General features: G+C 44.6%; 1 long non-coding RNA gene and 1 pseudogene across 1 annotated transcript in view; one reads left to right on the top strand and one right to left on the bottom strand.

Moving 5' to 3' along the window:
- Positions 1-2,375: 2,375 nt before the first annotated feature.
- Positions 2,376-25,733, bottom strand: part of LOC115831207 — a 33,169-nt gene continuing 9,811 nt past the window's right edge. The window contains exons 2-3 of the long non-coding RNA XR_004026725.1: positions 16,131-16,272; positions 2,376-3,119 (exon numbers count right to left, since the gene is read on the bottom strand). This is a non-coding gene — a long non-coding RNA (uncharacterized LOC115831207). The remainder of the gene's footprint in view (positions 3,120-16,130; positions 16,273-25,733) is intronic.
- LOC100594662 lies at positions 23,427-23,784 on the top strand (annotated as a pseudogene).

Genomic DNA, 25,733 nt, shown 5'->3' with positions numbered 1-25,733 from the left:
GGCCCCTAGGAAAATGCACATAGAACGATCACAGAGGTTAGAAGAGTCCAGGAAGAGAGTGGAGTTCTGGAAGCCAAAAGATTGAGTCTTAACAAAATCAAATGCCACCAGGAGGTGAAGAATACGGACTGGGAATGGGTAGATACCAAGGAAATACAAGGTAAACTCGGCCTCCCACTAGCTGGGATTTTTGTTTGTTTGTTTTGTTTTTTTGTTTTGTTTTGCTTTGTTTTGCTTTGTTTTGTTTTTGAGACGGAGTCTCACTCTGTCACCTGGGCTGGAGTGCAGTGGCACAATCTCGGCTCACGGCAACCTCGGCCTCCCAGGTTCAAGAAATTCTCCTGCCTCAGCCTCCTGAGTAGCTGGGATTACAGGCGCCCACCACTACGCCCAGCTAAATTTTTGTATTTTTAACAAAGACGAGATTTCACCATGTTGGCCAGGCTGGTCTCGAACTCCTGACCTCGTGATTCGCCTGCCTCAGCCTCCCAAAGTGCTGGGATTACAGGCGTAAGCCACCGCGCCGGGCCTAGCTGGGATTTTTAAGCAAGTTACCCAGCCTCAGCAACCTCCTAGAGTAGTGGAGGGTAAAGCAGTTAATCCCTTAGGTGTTTAGGAAATCCTGGTGCCTGCTTTTGTTAGCTATGATTATTCTTTCTTCACCTTCTTTAAGCTTCTTTGGCTGCCTCTGACTGCGCAGATCATCCTCACCTTAGCCCTTCCCCTCAGCCTCCCTCCCCAGGCATCTGACTTGACTGGCCAGCCCGCTGAGGACTTAGGGGTGCCCCTGAGTCTCTGGATCAGACCCGCATTTCCCTAGTCTCCTCTCCTCCAGCATTCTGAGAACACAGAAGGCCTGGGGAGATCAGAGGGGAGCAAGAAGTCCCCAAAGCCCAAGGTGGTCGTTGTCCAGTTTTGGACACAAATCTGAGTGAGTGGAGCTTAACCTGAGCCACGCCCTCTAGCAAGCACTGCCCTCCCTCAGCCTTCCCACTTGGCCTGAATCTCCCCGGGGTGAAGGGGGAGTGAGGACTAGGACTGTGCCATCCTTGGGGCCTAAACTCCTTTGGGGCCAAAGCTCACCAAAAAGCCTCCACAGGACGGGAGAAGCAGGCGGCACCCCCAGTTTGGAGAGGGCATTAAGGAAGATCCCCCCCACCCAACCCCAGGTCCTTGTGCCTCAAGAGACTCCCATTTGCTCTCTTCGGAGCTGGGGAGTTCAGTCGGCTTGGGGAGAGGGTGAGGGAAGGCGTGGGAGCCGCAAAGGGGCGAGCTGTGTGGCCTCCAGGCCGCTGGCTTTTGAAGGCCGATTTGCTCTGGCTGAGCCAGAGGAAGCGAATGCTAATTTCCTCCTGGATGGGGTCTGTAGCCCTCCCTCCCGTGTCGAAGGGGAGGGAGAGCGGGAGACTGGACACGCTTGTGGCCCTGGAACTGCCGTTATCCTCCACCTCCGCCAGGCCTCTCACACTTTCTGGGACTCCAGTGACCACCCCACAACTCACAGAAAGTAGTTCTATCCAGTACTCAATCGATCCTCACTTTGCGTCTTTTCCGGAAGAGGAAAAGAGAGGACTAAGCTAGCTGTTGGGCAACCAAAGTTAAGGGCAGCAAGGCCGTGAAGCCGCCACACCCACTGCCCTGGGGGCAGGTATGGAAGGCCTGGAGGCACAGTCTTGCCTGGAGCAGCTTTTGAACCGCTGCGGGAGGGAGGTGTTCCCTTTTCAATCCTCTTCTTCCTCCTGGACTAGACCTGGGAGAAATCTGGATTGCAAACATTTGCTAACCCCACCACCCCACCACTCCCACCCTCCACCCCAGAGAGCCCAAGGCTTTCAGCTCCCTGAGGTTCAACAACACTGGGTTATTTGAATTGTATTTCTATTTAGAATTAGCTTCTACTTTTTCTATTTGCAGTTAGGATATAAACCTCCAAAATACTAAGCTTAAATAATACACTTTAAATAAATGTTTTAAAAAGGGATTAATAGTTTAGGTGGATGCAACAAAGGTAAAAAAGTGTGTAATGGGTCTTTGATGACTCAGGTCAGGGAAACCGTAGTCTGATGGGGCAGAGAAATAGGGCTGGGGCCTCTTCTGCACCACTCAGGTTGTTCCACAAGGAAGAAGCCTGATTGCCTGGAGCTCTCAGGGACCTGGAGTTTCCAGGCAGACCCTCTGACCCACTGAAAATCAATTAAAAGCCCCCCAGTTCCATCTCCCTGCCTGTATGCAGGAGGCCATGTCCTGGAGGCCTGAGGGCTTTGTTCCTTTCCTGGTCTGGGTGGGAGCTTCCCTACACACACACACACACACACACACACACACACACACACACAGTCCCCTTCTTCCTTCCCTCTCCACACACACACACACACACACAGTCCCCTTCTTCCTTCCCTCTCCCCCTCTTCTCCTCCCCTTGTTTCTCCAGGCTGTGAGGCCCCTTCAGGAGCCTCTTTGTGAGGTAATTGGATTTCTCCCCTTGTTAGCTTGCAATGAAAATGTCATCTATTCCGGACCACCGCCAGGGAGGAGCCAAGCCCCCATTCAGCAAGCAGGGCCCAGCTCTGTGAAGCTATTCAGGCCTTCCAGCCTCCCATTAGGGCAGCTGCAGCTTGGCCTGTCTTTTCTGACAATGCTGCCCTTCCCTCCCCACCTACCAGTGTGCCCAGCCCAGGAGTGGCCCTGACAAGGCTAGGGCTTGGTGGCTGGATTCTGAGGCTGCTAGTAGTCCCCTCGGATTGCTGTTGTCACCACACCTTACCTCAGCAAATAGACAGTGGAGGAATTTGATTTTAAGTGCATCCCTCCAAATGTTCTTTGGGCACTGGGCACAGGGATGGGGTCAGGAAGGGGAGGAAGGAGACTTTTCACCATGGGGAAGTTCCAAGATATTAGGGGTACTTGAAAAGCAGACTGAGATAGATTGCAAAGGGCTGACGCTGGGGCAGGAGGAAGGATGTCTTGACCCCCTTTGGAATCACTGTACGTGGTGGAGACCAAATCAGAAACCATCTTGGCACTACCCATACTTAGCTTGAACCACAGGTGAATGCATTCTTCTGGCCCTTGGGGTTCCTAGTATTCAGACATCTTCCAGAGTCCTTCCTCATGGCCTTCTAGGCAAAGCAAAGAAATGGGGGGAAATGGGATGGAAAGGCAGTGATGTGTATCTCCAATCATGAAAGACTTCCCCTAAAGGGAGAAAGATAAATACCCCACCCCTACCCCCACTATCCAAATGTGGAAACTTTGGTCCAGAGAGATTGAATACTTGCTCAAAATTGCACAACTGATAGGGGCCAAGACTTTCAAACCCAGGTCTGTCTCATTCCAAAGCCTGTGTATCTTAATTGTTAGATTTACTGCTCGATATTGCTTGGCTGTGTCTCCATCCAAATCTCATCTTGAATTATAGTTCCCATAATCCCCACATGACATAGTAGGGACCCAGTGGGAGGTAATTGAATCATGAGGGCGGTTACCTCCATGCTGTTCTCAGGATAGTGAGTGAGTTCTCATGAGATCTGATGGTTTTATGAGGGGCTCCCCGCTACACACCGGCCCCCTTTGCTCATTCTTCTCCTTCCTGCTGCCAGGTGAAAAATGATGTATTTGCTTCCCCTTCCATCATGACTGTAAGTTTCCTGAGGCCTCCCCAGCCCTGTAGAACCATGAGTCAATTAAACCTCTTTCCTTCATAAATTACCCAGTGCCAGGTATGTCTTTATTAGCAGCATGAGAACAAACTAATATAGTAAATTGGTACCAGGAATGACGTACTAGTATAAATATACCCCAAAACGTGGAAGTAACTTTGGAACTAGGTAACAGGCAGAGGTTGGAACAGTCTGGAAGGCTCAGAAGAAGGCAGAGAAATGTGGGAAAGTTTGGAACTTCCTAGAGACCTGTTGAATGGCTTTGACCAAAATGCTGATAGTGATGTGGACAATGAAGTCCAGGCTGAGGTGGTCTCAAATGGATATGAGGAACTTGTTGGAAACTGGAGTAAAGGCCACCCTTGCTATACAGAGACTGGTGGCATTTTGCCCCTGCCCTAGAGATCTGTGGAACTTTGAATATGAGAGAGACAATTTAGGGTATCTGGCAGAAGAAATTTCTAAGCACCAAAGCGTTCAAGAGGAAGCAGGGCATAAAAGTTTAGAAAATTTGCACCCTGGCAATGCATAGAAAAGAAAAACCCATTTCTTAGGGGGAAATTCAAGCCCATTGCAGAAATTTGCATAAGTAATGAAGAACCGAGTGTTAATCACCAAGACAATGGGGACAATGTCTCCAGGGAATGTCTGAGAACTTCACAGCAGCCCCTCCCATCAGAGGCCCAGGGGCTTAGGAGGGAAAAATGGTTTGGGGGGCCAGTGCATCCCAGCTGCTTTAGTTCCAGTTGTGGCTAAAAGGGGCCAATGTATAGCTTAGGCCATTGCTTCAGAAGATGCAAGCCCCAAGCTTTGGCAGCTTACAGGTGTTGAGCCTGCAGGTGCACAGAAGTCAAGAATTGAGGTTTGGGAACCTCTGCCTAAATTTCAGAGGATGTATGGAAATGCCTGGATGTCCAGGCAAAAGTCTGCTGCAGGGGTAGAGCCCTCAGGGAGAACCTCTGCTAGGGCACTGAGGAAGGGAAATGTGGGGATGGAGCCCTGCACAGAGTCCCCACTGAGGCACTGCCTGGTGGAGCTGTGAGAAGAGGGCCATCATCCTCCACAGGGGTGGAGCTGCCCAAGGCTATGGGATTTTGGACTTGCATGTAGCTCCTTTGTTTTGGCCAATTTCTCCCATTTGGAATGTGTGTATTTACCAAATGCCTGTACCGCTGTTGTATGTAGGAAGTAACTACTTGCTGAAAGTTCCAAAATGATCACCTTTGACTCCATGTCTCACATCCAGGTCATGCTGATGCAAGAGGTGGGCTCCCCCTGGCCTCTCTTGGTCCACCCTCCTCCACCCCTAACTTACCCTCCTCCACCCCTAACTTACCCTCCTCCCACTGAACCCCCCAAACCCTTCCTGTATATTCTCTCCAGTATGAACTGCCTCCAGTGATCAGTCATGGCTACTGTCTGATTGACATGGTGATGTCCCAATATTTACAAGGACATCAGCCCCTGTATCATAGTGACTCCTTCCCCTCCATCTGCCATCATTCTGGGAAACTTCCACATCCTGAGGAAAATTCACCTGGCACCTCTGTTCCTCAGTCTGGGGATGTTCTCCTTTACTTCATTTCAGCAGCCCACACCCTAGAGGCTGGCACCACCCAGGGCCATCCACTCTGATGTTGCAAATGCTGGAGTCTTCCTGCCAGCTGCAGCCTCCTGGCCCCACAGTTCTCCTGCACTCAGGACACATCCCCATTGACCTCCCTCACCTTCTCCAAGACCTCGCCCCTCCCTCCTGGTCACACTGCTTTCCCTACAGAGCCCAGACCCCAAGGCCCATTTCCTGAACATCCCTAACTACATGCCCAGATCCCCAGACCCCATCTCAGAGAGTCCACCTTGTGGCAGCTCTGCCCTCCAGCATGCAAGCATGTTGGGGTAAATCCTCCATAGAACAGACACACAGACTTCACTCTCAGCCAGGCCTCCAGCACCACTTAGGGCAGCTGGCTTCCCCTTCAAGAATTGAAAACTTCAGGGGCCACATTCAACCCTCCCACCACATTTTGTCACTGGGGACCTCACCTCATAATTCATGGAGAAAAAAATAGAAGCCTTCTGATTGAAATCCCCTCATATTCGTGCCCCCTTGCCTACAAGCGGTGGCCAAATGACTATTTCCCAATACCCATCCTCCTCTTTTTCATCTTGGGAGGATTTTCAGCTGTGCATGGGTACCAAAATAAAGACTACATTTGCAGTGGTGCAATCTCGGCTCACTGCAAGCTTCACCTCCCAAGTTCACACCATTCTCCTGCCTCAGCCTCCTGAGTAGCTGAGACTACAGGTGCCTGCCACCATGCCTGGCTAATTTTTTTTTTATTTTTTTGCAGAGACAGAGTTTCACCGTGTTAGCCAGGATGGTCTCGATCTCCTGACCTCGTGATCCACCCACCTTGGCACTTTGAGAGGCCAAGGCAGGCGTATCACTTGAGATCAGGAGTTTGAGACCAGCCTGGCCAACATGGTGAAACCCCATCTCTACTAAAAATACAAAAATTAGCCAGGCATCATGGTGCACACCTGTAATCCCAGCCATTCAGGTGACTACGGCAGCCTGGGTGACAGCGGGACTCTGTCTCAAAAAGAAAAAAAAGACTACATTTTCCAGCATCCCCCTGCAGCAAAGTGTGGCTGAGGGCTAAGCTCTAGCCTATGTGAGATAAGTAAAAGTGATCTCTGTGTTTCTGCGTCTTTTCCTTAAAAGGAGGTTGTTGTACACTCTTTCCCATCTTCTTGCTAGCTGGAACATGAACATGATGGCTGGAGCAGGAGCAGGTGTATTGGTCTTGAGGTAAATCTGGAGACAGGTTATTCCTTTGGGAGCAACATAATAGAAGGAATCTGAGCTCCTCTCCCCATGGAATCAGCCCCAAACTAATTTCTGGAGACTTCTTCAGCATGAGAGAGACACTGTCTGGTTTGAGCCCTGCTCCTTTTCCTTTTCCTTTGAATTTTCTGTTCCTTAATCCTGCAGGGGCTGGGCCTTCTTCCTCCTCCTCCTCCCGTTCTTCTTCTTCTTCTTCTTCTTCTTCTTCTTCTTCTTCTTCTTCTTCTTCTTCTTCTTCTTCTTCTTCTTCTTCTTCCTTTTTCTTCTTCTTCTTTCTTCTTCTTCTTCTTTTTTTTTGTTACATGAATGAGTTCTTTAGTGGTAGTTTCTGAGATTTTGGTGTAGCCATGACCTGAGCAGTGTACACTGTACCCAGTGTGTAGTCTTTTATCCCTCACTCCCCGCCCACCCCTCCCCCCAAGTCCCCAAAGTCCATTATATCATTCTTATGCCTTTGTGTCCTCATAGCTTATCTCCCACCTATACATGAGAACATACAATATTTGGTTTTCCATTCCATCTCACAGAGGCCTTCAAGCCCCCAGGCCTGGCTCCTACTCACCAACTGCCCTCCGTCTCCAAGGGGCTGTCCTTGCTAATGTCACCAAGGACCTCTATGAGCTAAACTTAGGACTTTTCAGCCTTCATTTGACTCCCAGTCCCTTCAATATTGGAGGCTGTTGACTACCCCCTTCATTTGGAATCTCTCTGTACCTTCTTTCACATCCTCACACTCTCTCTGACTAGTCTTCCCTCAAGCTTCTCACCAGGAATGGCTTCCCTTTTCTTCATACTGCACACTACTGCAGGGTAAGTTAATCAAGCTCTTTGCAGGGAGCTGTGGACTGAGCTTGGACACACAGGCTGGGGCATCTACACGTGCATGCAAGCTCTCAACACACAGGAAGGAATTGGAGGTGGGAAAATAACTCTCAGGCTGGTCATGATCTCTCAAACCAGAATTCCTTTCATGCCAGCTGCCTATGGAGCCTCTAATCAATCATCGTGATGGTCATGAGTGACCCCATTGAGTGCTGTGAGCCAGGCTGGGTGATGCACTTTATGTGGATTATCACCCTCTGTGGAGTCCCACACTCCTGTGACTCAGGTGCTGTTACTTCCCTTTAAGGCATCAAGAAGTTGAGGGACTACCCAAGGCCACTGTAGCTAGTAAGTGGGGAAGGTGGGATTCACACCCAGGAGTCTGGCTCCAGATCCTGGGCCCAAAACCACTCAATATCTTCAAATAAACCTCCTGCTCCTCTGTCAGCCCTTTGCATATCAGAGGTGCCACTATTCATGCCCTCAGAAAAGCCAGGGTCCTGGGAGGAAGGGTCCTCACCTCTCAGACAGGGTCCTTACCTCTCATCTCTTTCTCCAACCCACATTCAGCCATCACTAAACCAGGCAAACCCCCATATCAGTAACTTTCAAATCCATTCCTGTTAGGGACTGAATGTTTGTGTCCCCCCTCCATTCCTGTGTTGAAGCTCTAACACTCACTGTGATGGTATTTGGTGGTGGGGCCTTTGGAAGGTGATTAGGTTTAGATGAGGTCATGAAGCTGGGGTCCTCACAATGGGATTAGTGCCCTTATAAGAAAAGAATCCAGGGCTTCCTCTCTACCACATGAGGACAGAGTGAGAAGATGGCTATCTGCAACTGCCCTAAGGGCCCTCACAAGAACTCAACCATGCAGGTCTTGATCTCAGACTTCCAGCCTCCAGAACTGTAAGAAATAAACATCTGTTGCTTAAGGCCCCCAGCCTATGGTATTTTGTTATAGCAGCCTGAACTAAGACAATGCCAGTCCCCACCCTCAGGATCCATGCCACCACTTCCTTAGCTTGGGCCTCCATCAGATCATGCCAGGACTCTTTCCAGAGCTTACTGTTATGGATTGAATTGCATTCTTCCCAGAAATTCATATGCTGGTGTCCTGACTTGTCAGAACCTCAGAATGTGTTCCTATTTGGAAATAGGGTCGTTGCAGATGTAATGAGTTAGGATGAGGTCATAGTGGAGCAGGATAGGCCTCTAATCCAAGATGACTGCTGTCTTTATAAAAAGGGGAAATGCCATGTGAAGATTATAGATTTCTGCTGCCACAAGCCAAGTAACTACCAGAAGCCAGGAGAGAGGGCTGGAGCAAGGGAGCCTGGCCCTGACGACACTTTGATCTCAGACTTCAGGTCGCCCTAATTGTGAGATGATCAGTTTCTGTTGTTCTAAGCCACTCAGTTTTCAGCACAGATGGTACCTGACTTACGATATTTCACTTAATGATTTTTCAACTTTACGATGTTGCAAAAGCAATGCACATTCAGTAGAAATCAGACTTCAGATATTATATTTTGATCTTTTCCCTGGCCAGCTATACGTGGTGACATACTTTTTCACGATGCTGCAGCCCAGCTCCCAGTCAGCCACATGGTCGTGAGGGTGAACAGTTCTTGCCCTGCAGCCTTGTCCTGACTTTATTATAATTCTTAAACCCCACTGCTATGGATTGAATTCCCAACTACCCCACCCCCAACAAATTAATATGTTGAAACCCTAATCCCTAATGTGACTGTATTTGGAGACAGGGCCTTTAAGGGGTAATTAGGGTTAAATGAGGTCATAAAGGTGGGGCCCTAATCGAATACGACTGGTGCGCTTTTTTTTTTTTTTTCTCGAGATGTCGTTTCACTCTTCTTGCCCAGGCTGGAGTGCAGTGGCACGATCTTGGCTCACTGCAACTTCTACCTCCTGGATTCAAGTGATTCTCTTGCCTCAGCCTCCCAAATAGCTGGAATTACAGGTGTGTACCACCACTCCCAGCTAATTTTGTATTTTTAGTAGAGACAGGGTTTCGCCATGTTGGTCAGGCTGGTCTCAAACTCCATCCACCTTGTCTTCTCAATGTGTTGGGATTACAGGTGCGAGCCACCACGCCTGACCAGGACCAGTGTTCTTATAAGAAGAGAGAGACACCAGGAATGGGTGTGTACAGAGAAAAGGACACAGCAAGATGGTGGCCATTTGCAAGCCAAGGAGAGAGACCTCAGGAGAAACCAACCCACCAGCACCTTGATCTTAGACTTCCAGTCTCCAAAATCGGGAGAAAATAAACGTTTGTTGTTTAAGACCCCAAACTAATATTTTGTAATGTCAGCCCTAGCAGATGAATACACCCACTGTACCATCTCTTTACCCCAGTAGACTATGAAACCCTTGGGGACAGGCACCATTTCTTCATCCCTCTGTATTTCAGTGCCTAGCATTGTGTCTGGTACCTGGTAGATAGCCAAAAAATACTATCGGAAGAAATGGTCAACGAGCATGTGTGACTCTTACGTGACAATATAATGCTGGTCAAATGCTGGATCAGAACCTTGAGATGGCTCCCATGGAGTCATTCACATGCTCTAATTCACTCTTTTGCAGTCAGGGGCAAGAATTTTTATAATTGAGGTAGCAATTGATCTGGGGCTGGAGTCAGGAAGGGATAGGTTACAGTGAAGTGTCAAATAGAACCTGTTCACTGAGTCCCCTTGGCCCAGTGCTTGATGACAGGATGTCAAACATTTTTATTCCCAAAAAGGTGGCTTCCTCAACCCTGTACATGAATTGGTGGCAGTGGGATGAGCTAAGCGACCTCTGGCCTTCCCTCCTACTAAGTAAGTTCAGGTTTGAAGATGCTCCATCCCTGCCATTTCTGAACTCCTTTGGGTCTGGGTTTTAGGAACAGGCACAGGATTTGCCCCCACAACCCCTGGGACAGTGGGAGAGAGTTGGGAAAAAAATCTCTGCAGCTCTTCCTTGAGATGGGGGATGGACAGCGAGCAGGCTCTCTATCCCCCAAAGCCACACATCCACCAAGTCTCACTCTGGACTGGGTTCACATCATGCTACAGAGGATTTATTGAGCATCTCCTGAATGTAAGGGCATGTGTCAGATGAGAGTGAGGGCCAGGATGCATAGAAATAAATGGAACCATAGCCTCAGGGAGTTGGGTGTGGGTGCCAGGGGCAGAAAGCTGGCCCTAGACACTGAAGGTGAGAGCTTTCAAATCACACCAGATATTCTATTTCTTAGCTAGAATGATTTTATAAGGTGTTTATTATTTGGTTACTCCATGGTACTGTTCATATAAGAGAAGTGGCTTAAATGCTTGATTCTTTCCCTTTAATTACCAGGATCTAAGACAACGCATTGCTTCTCTGTCACCCTCCAAAAAAGACAAATTGGTTTGTGGGTTTTATTTTTTTAGTATCATTATGAACTCATGGGTTAAGCATTTGATAGATTTCAGTCCATTATAATTACTATCCTCATTGAAGCTCACATTGTCCCATTTTGGCTACTGGGAGCCTCTTCAAGTTGACTCCTGGGTCCTTTTGACATAACCTTTGTGGCTTAAGAAGTTCCTCTCTATCTGGTATGATAAGATATTCCAGATTCATCTCACAATATTTCTCTAAAAGCCTAGTTTATTTTTCATAGGAAAGGGTATTTCAGTGCTATAATCTTGGTCCTAGGAATGCTCACCGCATTTGGGTGGTCATTATGCCCAGATGTTTTTGGTCAACAGAACGAGAAAATAGAAATAAAATATATAAATATTTTAAGATAAAATACCTCAACAGTTCATACTGGGTTTTCCAATTCAAATTCAATATTAGAATTTGGGGTTTCATTGTTTGTTTTTTGAGACAGAATCTCACCCTGTCACCCAACCTGGGGTGCACTGGCATGAATACAGCTCACTGCAGCCTCAACCTCCTGGGCCCAAGCAATACTCCAACACTCAGCCTTCTGAGTAGCTAGGACTACAGGTGTGCACCACCATACCCTGTTTTTTTTTTTTTTTTTTTTTTAAGATACACGGTCTCACTCTGTTGCCCAGGCTGGTCTCAAACTCCTGGCCTCAGACAATCCTCCCACCTCAGCCTCCCAAAGTGCAGGGATTACAGGCATGAGCCAGTACACCTGGCCCAATATTATATTATAGAGTTTTTATTTAACATCTACTATATTACATCTGTATCTTCTTTCTTCCATGCCAAGAGTTCTGGTTATCAGTACACAGAGGATCAACTGATTAGAAATCTCATAAACACTCATTTGCTTTTTTCCACATTGTACACACAACAGTAATCAGAATAGTCATACTATCACCACCAATATGATTATTGAAAATGTTTTAAAATATTTTTGATAAGCTCTTTCATTCTCCTTGTGCCCCCATTATTTTGGGGGATTGTACCATAATTACACAATCAGATCATTTAACCATTACATTCTACAAATATCTATATGTTAGCATTCACCATCAGTCTTTACGCTGGTGTCTCTCTATTCTTTCTGGTTGTCTGAAGCTCCTCTAGTAGATTCCACAGGAAGGGGCAATGGAAACAATATTCCCTGAGTTCCCACATGTTGGTAACAGTTTGTCTCTGCTTTCACTTCTAACTTAAGGAGCTTTTTGCCTAGATGATCAGAGAATTTTTCTTTTTCTTCAAAGCCTAGTAATTTTCCTAGAGTATTATGTGGAAAACACAAACTGTTTTTCCTCTGCTCTCATGCCACATTTAATACAGAATACATCTATGACCAAATGTCTGTGGGTTTTCCCAGAACACCAAACAAGCAATCAATTCTGCAGCAGACGCCATCTGGGTGTCCACTAATTCAGTTCTGACACTATCTACCTTGATACAGCATCAGATAACACAGGTTGAGCACTCAGTATGCAAAGACTGCTCCCCACTTTTTTACGCCAATCACAAGCCCTAGGTTGTTTTACCTGTGCTTCTGACCAGCTGACTATAAATTGGGGTACCCATGACCCCCTCCTTGGGTTTGATTAATTTTCTTTTTTCTGTATTTTTTTATTTTTCCATAGGTTATTGGGGTATGGATGGTGTTTGGTTACATGAGTAAGTTCTTTAGTGGTGATTTGTGAGATTTTGGTGCACCCATCACCCCAGCAGTATACACTGCATGCTGTTTGTAATCTTTTATCCCTTGCCCACTCCCACCCCTCCCCCCAAGCCGCCAAAGTCCATTGTATCATTCTTATGCCTTTGTGTCCTCATAGCTTGGCTCCCACATGTCAGTGAGAACAAATGATGTTTGGGTTTCCATTCCTGAGTTACTTCACTTAGAATAATAGTCTCCAATCTCATCCAGGTTGCTGTGAATGCCATTAGGTCATTCCTTTTTATGGCTGAGTCATATTCCATCATATATATATATATATATATATATATACACACACACACGTATATATATACACACATGTATATATATATATACACACGTATATATATACGTATATATATACACACGTATATATATACGTATATATATACACACTATATATTATATATATATATATATATCACAGTTTCTTTATCCACTCATTGATTGATGGGCATTTGAGTTGGTTCCATGATTTTGCAATATATATATATATACATGTGTGTATATATATATACGTGTGTGTGTGTGTGTGTGTGTATATATATATATATATATATATATATGTCACAGTTTCTTTATCCACTCATTGATTGATGGGCATTTGAGTTGGTTCCATGATTTTGCAATTGTGAATTGTGCTGCTATAAACATGCATCTGCAAGTATCTTTTTCATATAATGACTTCTTTTCCTCTGGGTAAATGACCAGTAGTGGGATTGCTGGATCAAATGGTAGTTCTACTTTTAGTTCTTTAAGGACTCTCCACACTGTTTTCCATAGTGGTTGTACTAGTTTACATTCCCACCAGCAGTGCAGAAGTGTTCCCTGATCACCGCATCCACACCAGCATCTACTGTTTTTTGACTTTTTGATTATGGCCACTCTTGCAGGACTAAGATGGTATCGCATTGCAATTTGATTTGCATTTCCCTGATTGTTGGAGATGTTGAGCATTTTTTCATATGTTTGTTGGGCATTTGGATACCTTCTTTTGAGAATTTATTCATGTCCTTAGGCCACTTTTTGATGGGATTGTTTGCTTTTTTCTTGATGATTTGTTTGAGTTCATTGTAGATTCTGGATATTAGTCCTTCGCCAGATGTATAGATTGTGAAGATTTTCTCCCACTCTGTGGGTTGTCTGTTTACTCTGCTAACTGTTCCTTTGCTGTGCAAAAGCTCTTTCATTTAATTAAGTCCCAGCTATTTATCTTTGTTTTTATTGCATTTGCTTTTGGGTTTTTGGTCATGAAATCCTTGCCTAAGCCAATGTCTATAAGGGTTTGTCCAGTGTTATCTTCTAGAATTTTTATAGTTTCAAGTCTTAGATTTAAATCCTTAATCCATCTTGATTCGATTTTTTTATAAGGTGAGAGATGAAGATCCAGTTTCATTCTCCTACCTGTGGCTTGCCAATTATCCCAGCACCATTCATTGAAAAGGGTGTCCTTTCCCCACTTTATGTTTTTGTTTGCTTTGTTGAAGATCAGTTGGCTGTAAGTATCTGGGTTTATTTCTAGATTCTCTATTCTGTTCCATTGGTCTATGTGCCTATTTTTATACCAGCACCATGCTGTTTTGGTGACTACAGCCTTATAGTATAGTTTGAAATCAAGTAGTGTGATGCTTCCAGATATGTTCTTTTTGCTTAGTCTTGCTTTGGCTATGTGGGCTCTTTTTTGGTTCCATATTCTAAAAACAATTTTAGAATTGCTTTTTTTTAACTGTGAAGAATGATAGTGGTATTTTGAGGAGAATTGCATTGAATTTGTAGATTGCTTTTGGCAGTATGGTCATTTTCACAATATTAATTCTGCCCATCCATGAGCATGGGATGTGTTTCCGTTTGTTTCTGTCATCTATGATTTCTTTTGGCAGTGTTTTTTAGTTTTCCTTGTAGAGGTCTTTCACCTCCTTGGTTAATATTCCTAAGTTTTTTTTTGGTTTTTTGTTTTTTGGGTTTTTTTTGGCAGCTATTGTAAAAGGGGTTGAGTTCTTGATTTGTCATAGATGGCTTTTGTTACATTGAGGGAAGGCCCTTGTATGCCGATTTTGCTGAGAGTTTTAATTGTAAAGTGATGCTGGATTTTGTTGAATGCTTTTTCTGCATCTATTGAGATAATAATGTCATTTTTGTTTTTCATTCAGTTTATGTGGTGTATCACATTTATTGACTTTTTGTGCAGGTGTATCTTTCTGGCATGCTTTTATTGTCTGTAGTAATATTATTCTCCCCCTTATTCTCTTTTTTCTTACAATACTTTGGGGTTGTTTGTTTGTTTGTTTGTTTGTTTTTTGAGACAGTCTCACTATGTCACCCAGGCTGGAGTGCAGTGGCACAATCATGTCTCACCACAGACTTGACCTCCCAGACTCAGGTGATCCTCCCACCTCAGCCTCCTGAGTAGCTGGGACTACAGGCAACCACCACCACACACAGATAGATTTTGTATTTTTAGTAGAGACGGAGTTTCGCCATGTTGCCCAGGCTGGTCTCAAACTGCTGTGCTCAAGAGGTCCACTCATCTCGGCTTCCCAATTCCCTGTTGGGATTACAGGCATGAGCCACCACACCCAGCCTATAACACTTTTGAATAAGATTTGACCTCTGTATTTCTTGTTTATTTTTATGTGAAATTAGTTTTCTTGAACTTTTAGAAAAAGCAATAGTCAAGATATTTTCTATGACTATATTAGTCTTTTCTGTTGTGTTTATATAGTGTTAAAAATATAGCGGCTTGCTTGTTCAGATTTCCTAGTTCTATCTCCCTTGCCCCATTTTTACCTAGATCAGCTCTTTGCTTCATCTTTATTTTTCCTGTTCCAAGCAGTTTTTATTCCAACTCCAGACTTAATCATGGCTAGTTATAATCTTCATATTCCTATGTTAGAATTGTTATAAGAGATCACTTTGGAATTTTGTAAGTAGTATTTTTAGCATTTATTGACAGAATTATGTGATTTTTGTTTTTAAAGTATCTTTCGTTTATGTTGACAGATTTCCTACTTTTAAACTGTGTGCACTGAGAATGTTTGCATATATATATATATATGCAAACATATATATATGCAAACATATATATATACATATATATATGCAAACATATATATATATACATATACATATATATACATATATATGAGAGAAAGAGAGAGAGAGAGTCTCACTCTGTCACCTAGGCTGGGCATTGCAACCTCTGCCTCCCAGGCTCAAGAGATTTTCATTTTCAGCCTCAGCCTCCCAAATAGCTGGGATTACAGGCACGCACCACCACCCCTGGCTAATTTTCATATTTTTAGTAGAGATGGGGTCTCACTATGTTGGCCAGGCTGGTCTTGAACTCCTGACCTGCCTTCAACTCCTGAAGTGCTGGGATTACAGGCGTGAGCCACCACACCCAGCCACATCCATATTCTTAAGTGAAACTGGTCTATAATTTTTTAGGCCATTTTATGGACTTTAGGTCTATAATGTTTTGGGAACTTATTCATCAGATTTTGTTATTAAGATCATATTTACTTTATAAAGTGGCTAGCAATGTTTTTCAACCATCTGGAATAATTAGAATAACAAAGTTTCCATTTGTTAAAATTTGATAAGGATTCAGCATTTCTTCTATCTCCTGGGCCCACACTAGACTACAGTTCTTCACCTTTGCTTGTTGTTAGGGTACCATGTGACTGAATTCTGGCTAATGGAACAGGGCAGAAGCAGATCCTTTCCAGACCTGGGGCATAGGAACCTTCAATTTTCCATCCTCCTTGCACCTTCTTTTGCAATGACCTTGGAACCACCTGTTAAAGATAGTAGATATCCATCAACCAATGAGTGGATAAAGAAAATGTGAGATACATATATATAAACAGACATACAGGCCGGGCACGGTAGCTCACGCTTGTAATCCCAGCACTTTGGGAGGCCGAGGCAGGCGGATCACAGGGTCAGGAGATCGAGACCACGATGAAACCCCGTCTCTACTAAAAATACAAAAAAATTAGCCGGGCGTGGTGGCAGGCACCTGTAGTCCCAGCTACTCAGAGAGGCTGAGGCAGGAGAATGGCGTGAACCCAGGAGGCGGAGCTTGCAGTGAGCTGAGATCACGCCACTGCACTCCAGCCTGGGTGACAGAGTGAGACGCCGTCTCAAAAAAAAAAAAAAAAACAGACATACACACCATGGAATATTATTCCACCATAAAAAAGAATGAAATAATGGCATTTGCAGCAACCTGGATGGAGCTTGAGACCATTATTCTAAGTGAAATAACTCAGGAAAGGAAAACCAAATGTCATGTGTTCTACTTATAAGTGGGAGCTAAGCTATGAGGATGCAAAGGCATAAGAATGATACAATGGACTTTGGGGACTTGTGGGGGAAAGGTGGGAGGGGGGTGAGGAATAAAAGACTACACATTGGGTACAGTGTACACTGTTTGTATGATGGGTGCACCAAAATCTGAGAAATCACTAAAGAATTAATCCATGTAACCAAAAACCACCTGTTCCCCAAAAATGATTGAAATAAAGTAAACTAATAAAAAATTAAAGATAGCAGACACATAAGATGGAAGTAACATGGAATCTTGAAATACCATTGGAAGATTGTCACCTAACAATGGGAAACATTGTTTTGGTCTTTATGTAAGTAGAAGGTAAACTTCTATTGTGCTAAGCCCCTGAGATATACGGAGGGAAGTTACAAAAGTTAATATTACCTTATTAATACTATAGAGAGCTGTAAAATCATCCAAACTTGATACATTTCTAAGTCATGGATTTTCTAACAGTTTAATTGAGATACAATTCATATGCCATACAATTCACCTATTTAAAATGTACTGTGCAATTGATGGCAGTGGGCACTTCAGATGGCTGGGCCAGCTGCTATCACACTGGCTGCAGCGGGGATGCACCATGGAGTTGCACCTCCATGGAGCCAGTGGAAGCCAAAAACAAGTGGGAGCCCTGCCCCTTCTGAGTTGGGGTGGGAACTCTCCAGGTGCAACTGCAGCCACCCAAACCATAGCTGCAGACTCAGGCATCACTGTACTCTTGGGAACCCGGGAAGAACTCCCTTCCCTTGCAGGCTCAGAAGTGCCTGCTCCCACTGCCTGGCTTCTCCCTGCTGTTGGCACCCACTCCAATCTTGGAGAAAAGTCTGGCAGAGCCAGGGCACCATGAACAGCAGACAAATTCCTGGGCAGAAGGGGGTGGATTCCTGGTGAGGCCCCACCTTCAGGCCGGGAGGGTCTGAAAGCTGGGGGCTGGGTTGCTGGTCCCACGGACTGGAGTGGGAACTTGTAGTGCCTTTTCTAGGCCCGCCCATGGCTGCCCATAGACCAATCAGCATATACTTCCTCTCCTCTGAGGCCCATAAAAGCCCCAGGCTCAGCCAGAGCTGAGCATGAGACAGTCAGGGCGACCAGCTGCAGAGAGGGGCAATCCACTCCAGGGTCTCGTCTCTGCTAGCGGCTCAACCTTCTCATCAGGGCACCCTCATCAGGATACCCTGGCTGCAGAAAGGAGCTATCCTCTGTGGGCCTTCTGTGAGCTGTTCCATTGTTCAATAAAGCTCCTCTTCACCTTGCTTATGCTCCACTTGTCTGCATATCTCATTCTTCCTGGTCACAGGACAAGAACTTGAGACCCACTGAATGGTGGGGCTAAAAGAGCTGTAACCAACAGGGCTGAAACTGTAATGCCAGCAGGGCGGGCCTTGCCTGCCATGTTGTGGGTGAAGAGGAGAGAAGAGCTGCCACCCTAAAAGAGCTGTAACACCAATAGGGCTGAAACTGTAACACCAACAGGGTGGGCCCCTTGCCCACCATGTTGTGGGCAAAGAAGAGAGAAGAGCTTCTGCCCTTTGGGGAGCCCAGACCTGGGAGCTCCCCAGCCAGAGCTGTGTATCCCTCTTTGGGGCCCTGCAGTGCCTGGTGTCTCCAAGCTTCTAGGTGACACTGCATTCTCCAATGCCAGCCAGGGAAGCTGCTTGCAGTGCACCTGGTCCAGCCGCAGTGTCACAGAAAGATGGCACCTGGAGCTGCCTGCCCCGCAGCAGCAGCCAGTGTGTCCAACTGTGCACAGCGGCCAGACTCCACGCTTGCTCACATACTCCTTGCCGCTCCACACCTGATTCGCCCTTGGCAGGCATGGGATCCAGGCGGATAGCATGAGTGCAGTGTGCCAGGCCAAGTGAGCCCAAGCAAAACTCGGGCAAAGGCACCACTAGCCACAGAGGTTTCCAGCCAGAAAAGTGACACCCCAAAGATCCCACAATACAATGGTTTTTAGTATATTCAGATATATACAACCATCATCAAAGTAAATTAAAACATTTTCATCACCTCAAAAAGCAGCTCCATATCCTTTAGCTGTCACCCCCCTAACTTTCCTACCCCCACCCACAGTCCCAAGCAATCATGAATCTACTTTCTGTCTCCATAAACTCTTATGCTACACATTTCATATGAATCTAAACATGTAGTTCTGTGGTCTTTTGCAGTTGGCTTATTTCATTTAGCGTAATGTTCTAAAGCAAGTTTGTCTGACCCATGGCTAAAAGGTTGCATGCAGCCCAGGATGGCGTTAAATGTGGCCCAACACAAATTCCTAAACTTTCTTAAATTTCTTTTTTTTTTTTTTTGAGATGGAGTCTCGCTCTGTCGCCCAGGCTGGAGTGCAGTGGCGCAATCTCGGCTTACTGCAAGCTCCGCCTCCCGGGTTCACGCCATTCTCCTGCCTCAGCCTCTCCGAGTAGCTGGGACTACAGGCGCCCGCCACCACACCCGGCTAATTTTTTTTGCATTTTTAGTAGAGATGGGGTTTCACCATGGTCTTGATCTCCCGACCTCGCGATCCGCCCGCCTCGGCCTCCCAAAGTGCTGGGATTACAAGCATGAGCCACCGCGCCCGGCCTCTTTTTTTTTTTTTGAGATGAAATTTCACTCTTGTTACCTAGGCTAGAGTCCAGTGGTGCGATCTCGGCTCACTGCAATCTCCGCCTCCTGGGTTCAAGTGATTCTCCTGCCTCAGCCTCCCGAGTAGCTGGGATTACAGGTATGCACCACCACGCCCAGCTAATTTTGTATATTTAGTAGTGACAGGGTTTCTCCATGTTGGTTAGGCTGGTCTCGAACTCCTGATCTCAGGTGATCCGACTGTCTCAGCCTCCCAAAGTGCTGGGATTACAGGCATGAGCCACTGTGCCTAGCCAACTTTCTTAAATTTTTTAGCTCATCAGCTATTACTAATGTTAGTGTATTTATATGTGGCCCAAGACAATTCTTCTTCCAGTGCGGCCCAGGGAAGCCAAAAGTTTGGACACCCCTGTTTTAAAGGTTCATCCAATGCTGTAGCATGTATTAGAATTTCAGTACCTTTTATGGCCAAATAACATTCCACTGTATGGACATAACACAACTTATTTATCCATTTGTTCACTGATGAACATTTGGGTTATTTCTGGTTTTTGACCACCATAAATAATGTTGCCATAAACATTTGTGTACAAATTTTTCTGTGAACATGTTTTCATTTCTCTTAGGCATATACCTAGGAATAAAATTGCTGTGTCGTATGGAAACTCTATATTTAATCATTTGAGTAACTGCCAGACTGTTTTTCAGAGTGGCTGCACTATTTTACATTCCCAACTGCAATGTATAAACGTTCCAGTTTCTCCATATTCTCACCAATGCTTGTTATAATCTGGCTTTTTTTTTTTTTTTTTTTTTGAGACAAGGTCTCACTCTGTCACCCAGGTGGTACAGTGGTGTAATCATGGCTCATAGCAGCCTCAACCTCCCAGGCTCCAACAATCCTCCCATCTCAGTCTTCTGAGTAGCTGGGACTACAGGCATGCACCACCACACCAGGCTAATTTTTATTTTTGTAGAGACAGGGTCTCACTATATTGCCTTGCTGGTCTCGAATTCCTGGGCACAGGCCATTTGCCCACCTCGGCCTCCAGAAGTGCTGGGATTATAGGCATGAGCCATGGTGCCCAGCTATCTGGCTTTTTCATTTTAGCCATCCTAGTGGATGTGAAGTGGCATTTCATCGTGGTTTTAATTTGCATTTCTCTGATGATGTTGACAATTTGGCAATTTGTTTATCTTCCTTGGGGAAATATCTTTTCAGGTTCTTTGCCCAATTTTTAATTGAGTTATTTCTCTTTTTATTATTGAGTTGTACTGAGTCATAGACTTTTAATCACATTTTAATCTTGCATATGGTTACAGACCTATTTGAGATATTTTTAAAATTAGTTTTGGTAACATAATCTTCTAGAAAATGATTCACTTCTCTAGTTTTTTCAAATCTACTGCCATAGAGTTGCACATTATACTCACTTATAATTCTTTTCATCTCTTCAATATCTGTGGTTATATCATATCTCTTCTTCCTAATATTGTATATTTTAGCTTCTTTTCTACTCTCTCAGTCTTATCCAGGCTTGTTTGGGGGTGAATTCTTTATCTTTTATAGAAGATAAAGTTTGGTTTTATTAAATTTTTTCACCAAGTTTTCTTTTCTACTTATTTCAATGTTTATCTTTTAGAAATTCCCTATAGTGTCTTGTCTATTTTATTCCTTTTATTGTTATTATTTTCTTCAGATACATCAGATAGGAGCTTAATATTGTTCATCAGTGTTAATCATCAGTGTATCTTTACCTTAGGTTGAATACTTTTTTTTTTTTTTTTTTTTTTTTGAGACAGTCTTGCTCTGTCGCCCAGGCTGGAGTGCAGTGGTGCGATCTGGGCTCACTGCAGTCTCTGCCTCCCAGGTTCCAGCAATTCTCCTGCCTCAGCCTTCTGGGTAGCTGGGATTACAGGCGCATGCCACCATGCCTGGCTAATTTTTATATTTTTAGTAGAGAGGGGGTTTCACCATGTTGGCCAGGCTGGTCTCGAACTCCTGACCTCAGGTGATTAGCTGGCCTCGGCCTCCCAATGTGCTGGGATTACAGGCATGAGCCACTGTGCCTGGCCAGGTTGAATACTTAATAAACTTTGTTTAAAGTCTTCTTCTTCTTTTTTTTTTTTTTTAAGAGATGAGGGTCTTGCTATGTTGCCAAGGCTGATCTTGAACTCCTAAACTCAAGCAATCTCTCGCCTCAGTTGCACCAAAGTACTGGGATTACAGGCATGAGCCTGGTTTAAGTCCTTTATTCTAAATAATAAAAATATTTATGTCTATATATTTTCTTTTGTGAAGAGTTTTAAATGCATCCTGTAAGTTTTATATAATTTGGTCTCATTTTGTTGATAATTTTAAATTTCACATTTTATGAACTCTAAAAATACAGAGGTTATTTAATAGTGTTTATTCATGCCTGTAATCCCAGCACTTTGGGAGGCTGAGGTAGGAGGACCACTTGAGGCCAGGACTTCATGACCAGCCTGGACAACAGAGCTAGGCTTGTCCCTTTTAAAAAAAGATGCATATAGGCCGGGCACGATGACTCACACTGTAATCCCAGCACTTTGGGAGGCTGAGGCAGGCGGATCGCCTGAGGTTAGGAGTTCGAGACCAGCCTGGCCAACATGGTGAAATCCTGTCTCTACTAAAAATACAAAAATTAGTGGGGCGTGGTGGCAGGAGCCTGTAATCCCAGCTACTTGGGACGCTGAGGCAGGAGAATAGCTTGAACCTGGGAGGCAGAGGTTGCTGTGAGTGGAGATCGCACCATTGCACTCCAACCTGGGTGACAAGAGCAAGACTTCGTCTCAAAAAAAAAAGACGCATATGTGTATATATATCTCTATATATGTATATATAGAGATATATATAATAGATATATATAATCTTGTTATTTTAATTATTCAACCCCCAATTTCCTTGTCTATTTTTTTTGTCTACTGAATTGTCAAATTCTGAAATTTATGTTTAGATCACCCACTATTATTGTAGTTTTCCTTTTTTTCTTTTTTTTCTAGTTTTCAAGTCTGTTTGTGGCTTTAAAATATGTTATTGTGCTTACTTAACTGCTGCACAGTTTGGCACATACAGGCTTATGGCTGTTTTGTGTTCTTCACGAAGAAGGAGTTTTTCTAGAAATGGGTATTGGATTTGATCTTTTTGTTTGTTTTTTGTTTTTTTTGTTTTTGTTTTTGTTTTTGTTTTTGTTTTTTGAGACAGAGTCTCACTCTATCACCCAGGCTGGAGTGCAGTGGTGCAATCTCAGCTCACTGCAACCTCCGCCTCCTGGGTTCAAGCGATTCTCATTCCTCAGCCTCCTGAGTAGCTGGGATTACAGGTGCGCCACCATGCCCAGCTAATTTTTGTATTGTTAGTAGAGACGGGGTTTCACCATCTTAGCCAGGCTGGTCTTGAACTACTGGCCTCCAGTGATCTACCCGCCTCAGCCTCCCAAAGTGTTGGGATTACAGGTGTGAGCCACCATGCCTAGCTGGATTTGATCTATGGATACACTATAACTAAATCTCGTAATACCGAACCATCAGGATGGAGGGCCACACTGATTTTGTTAATGTGTGTGTAACCTTTATTTTCTGCTTATATTCTGAGATAATTCTTTTTTATTTCTGAAACGTCATGAAACAGATGTTTATGTTAAAACACTTATCAATATATATCTAGTTGTAGATTTTCTTCTTTAAATTTTGTAGAATACAGAGTGAATCCTGAGTCTACACATTCACCCCATCCCCTTTCCTTTGACAAGCTAAAAGTATAGAAAAAGGACCCCAAATAGCCAATCCAATCCTGGCAAAGAGGAATAAAGTTGGAGGGCTGACACTTCCTCATGTCAAAACTTACTACAAAGCTACAGTAATCAAAACCATTTGGTACTGGCCTAAGGACAGACATACGGACCAACTGAATAAAGTACAGAGCCCAGAAATAAAACTTATTTATGGCCAATGAGTTTTCAAAAGGGTGTCAAGGATGTTTGTTCATCCAGCGCCTGACGATCCACAGCCATGGCTGGGCCAGGGGCAGCTTTCCACCAGTGTGGGTACCTTGTCCCGGGCTGGGGCCTTTGGCTTGGCTTCCTATCGGGTACATGACACCCAATTCCCAGATGCCTCTGGGAAGGAGCTCTTTGACAAGGCCAGCAAGTACCACTTCTTACACAGTCTGGCCCTATTAGGGGTGCCCTCTTGCAGAAAGCCCCTTTGGGCCAGGTTACTGCTAGCCTCCTAAACGACCTTATTCTTCACCAGCTTTTACTACCAGGCTTGGGGTGGAGACCCCAGCATCCAGACTTTGGCCCCTGTGGGAGGGAGCCTGCTATTCTTGGGCTGGCTTGCTTTGGCTCTTTGAGTTCCCTTTTGTTTAATTACTGGGTTTTTGGAGTAATTTTTTCAGAGTTGGAGCAGAAAAAGGATTAAAAGGGAAAGGCAAATAACAAACAAACAAAACAAAATGGTGCCAAGACCATTCAACGGAAAAAGGACAGTCTTTTAAACAAATGGTGGGAAAACTGGATATCCACATGCAAAGAACCATTACCTTACCCCATATACAAAAACTGGATATACACAAAACTCAAAATGGATCAAAGACCTAAATGTAAGAGCTAAACCTATAAAACTCTTAGAAGAAAACACAGGGGAAAGTCTTCCTGACATTGGATTTGGTGATGGTTTCTGGGATATGACATCAAAAGCACAGGTGACAAAAAAATAGATAAATTGGACTTCATCAAAATTTAAAACTCTTGTGTATCAAAGGACACTATCAAGCAAATGAAAAGACAACCTGCAGAATGGGAGAAAATATTTGCCAATCATGTATCTCAGCGGTCCCCAACCTTTTTGGCACCAGGGACCAGTTTCATGGAAGATAAGTTTTCCATGAATGGGGGCGGGGTGGAAGGGGATGGTTTCAGAATGAAACAGGCATTAGAGTCTCATAAGGAGCATGCAGCCTAGTTCCATTGAATGCACAGTTCACAATAGGGTTTGCATTCCTATGAGAATCAAATGTCACCACTGATCTGACAGGAGGCAGAGCTCAGGTGGAAATGCTTGCTCACCTGCTGCTCACCTCCTGCTGTGCGGCCTGGTTCCTAATAGGCCACGGACCAGTACCCGTCTGTAGCCTGGGGGTTGGAGACTCCTGATATATCTGATAAGTGATTGATATCTGGAATATATAAAGCACTCCTACAATAAAAAAAAAAAAAAGCAATCTGGTTCAAAAATGGACAAAAGACTTAAATTGACCTTTTTTTTTTTTTTTGTTATAGGGTCTTGCTCTGTTGCCCAGGCTGGAGTGCAGTTGTGGGATCATGTCACTGCACTCACTGCTCACTGCAGCCTCGACCTCCCCAGGCTCAAGTGATCCTCCTACCTCAGCCTCCCCAGTAGCTGGGATGACAGGCATTGCCACCACACCCAGCTAATTTTTTTTGTATTTTTAGTAGAGACAGGGTTTGCCATTTGTCCAGCTGGTTTCAAACTCCTAGATTCAAATGATTTGCTCACCTCAGCCTCTCAAAGTGCTGGGATTATAGGCGTGAACCACCATGCCTGGCCCCAAATTAACTTTTCTTCAAAGATATGCAAATGGCCAATAAGCACATGAAAAGATGCTGAACATCACAAGTCCTTAGAGAAATGCAAATCAAAACTGGGAGATACCACTTCACACCCATTAGGTTGGCTGTTGTATCAGGGTTCTCTAAGGAAACAGAACCAATAACATATAGAGAGATATACAATAAAGGAGATCCATTACAGGAATCCGTTCATGTCATTATGGAGGCCAAGAAGTCCCCAGTCTGCCATCTGCAAGCTGAAGAACCAGAAAGCTGGTGATGCAATTCAGTCTGAGTCTGAAGGCCTGAGAAGCAGGGAGCTAATGTTGTAAGTCCTGCTCTAAGTCTGAAAGGCCAAGAGATAGGAGCACCGATGTCCAGGTGCAGAAAAAGATGATGTCTCAGCTCAAGCAGGAAAAATGAGTTTGCCCTTCCTCTGCTTTTTTTCTTTTATTTTTACTTGTATTTATTTTATTTATTTATTTATTTATTTATTTATTTATTTATTTATTTTTGACACAAAGTCTTGCTCTGTCTCCTAGGCTGGAGAGCAGTGGTGTGATCCCAGCTCACTGCAACCATGCCTGGCTAATTTTTGTATTTTTAGTAGAGACAGGGTTTCTGGCCATGTTGGCCAGGCTGGTCTCAAACTCCTGACTTCAAGCAATCTGCCCGCCTCAGCCTCCCAAAGTGCTGGGACTACAGGTATGCACCACCACACCTGGCTAATTTTTATATTTTTAGT

Source organism: Nomascus leucogenys, chromosome 18 (genome assembly GCF_006542625.1).
Source record: "Nomascus leucogenys isolate Asia chromosome 18, Asia_NLE_v1, whole genome shotgun sequence".
Lineage (NCBI taxonomy): Eukaryota > Metazoa > Chordata > Mammalia > Primates > Hylobatidae > Nomascus > Nomascus leucogenys.
The sequence above is the reverse complement of the archived record's forward strand: the minus strand, read 5'-3'. Positions and strand labels throughout refer to the sequence as shown.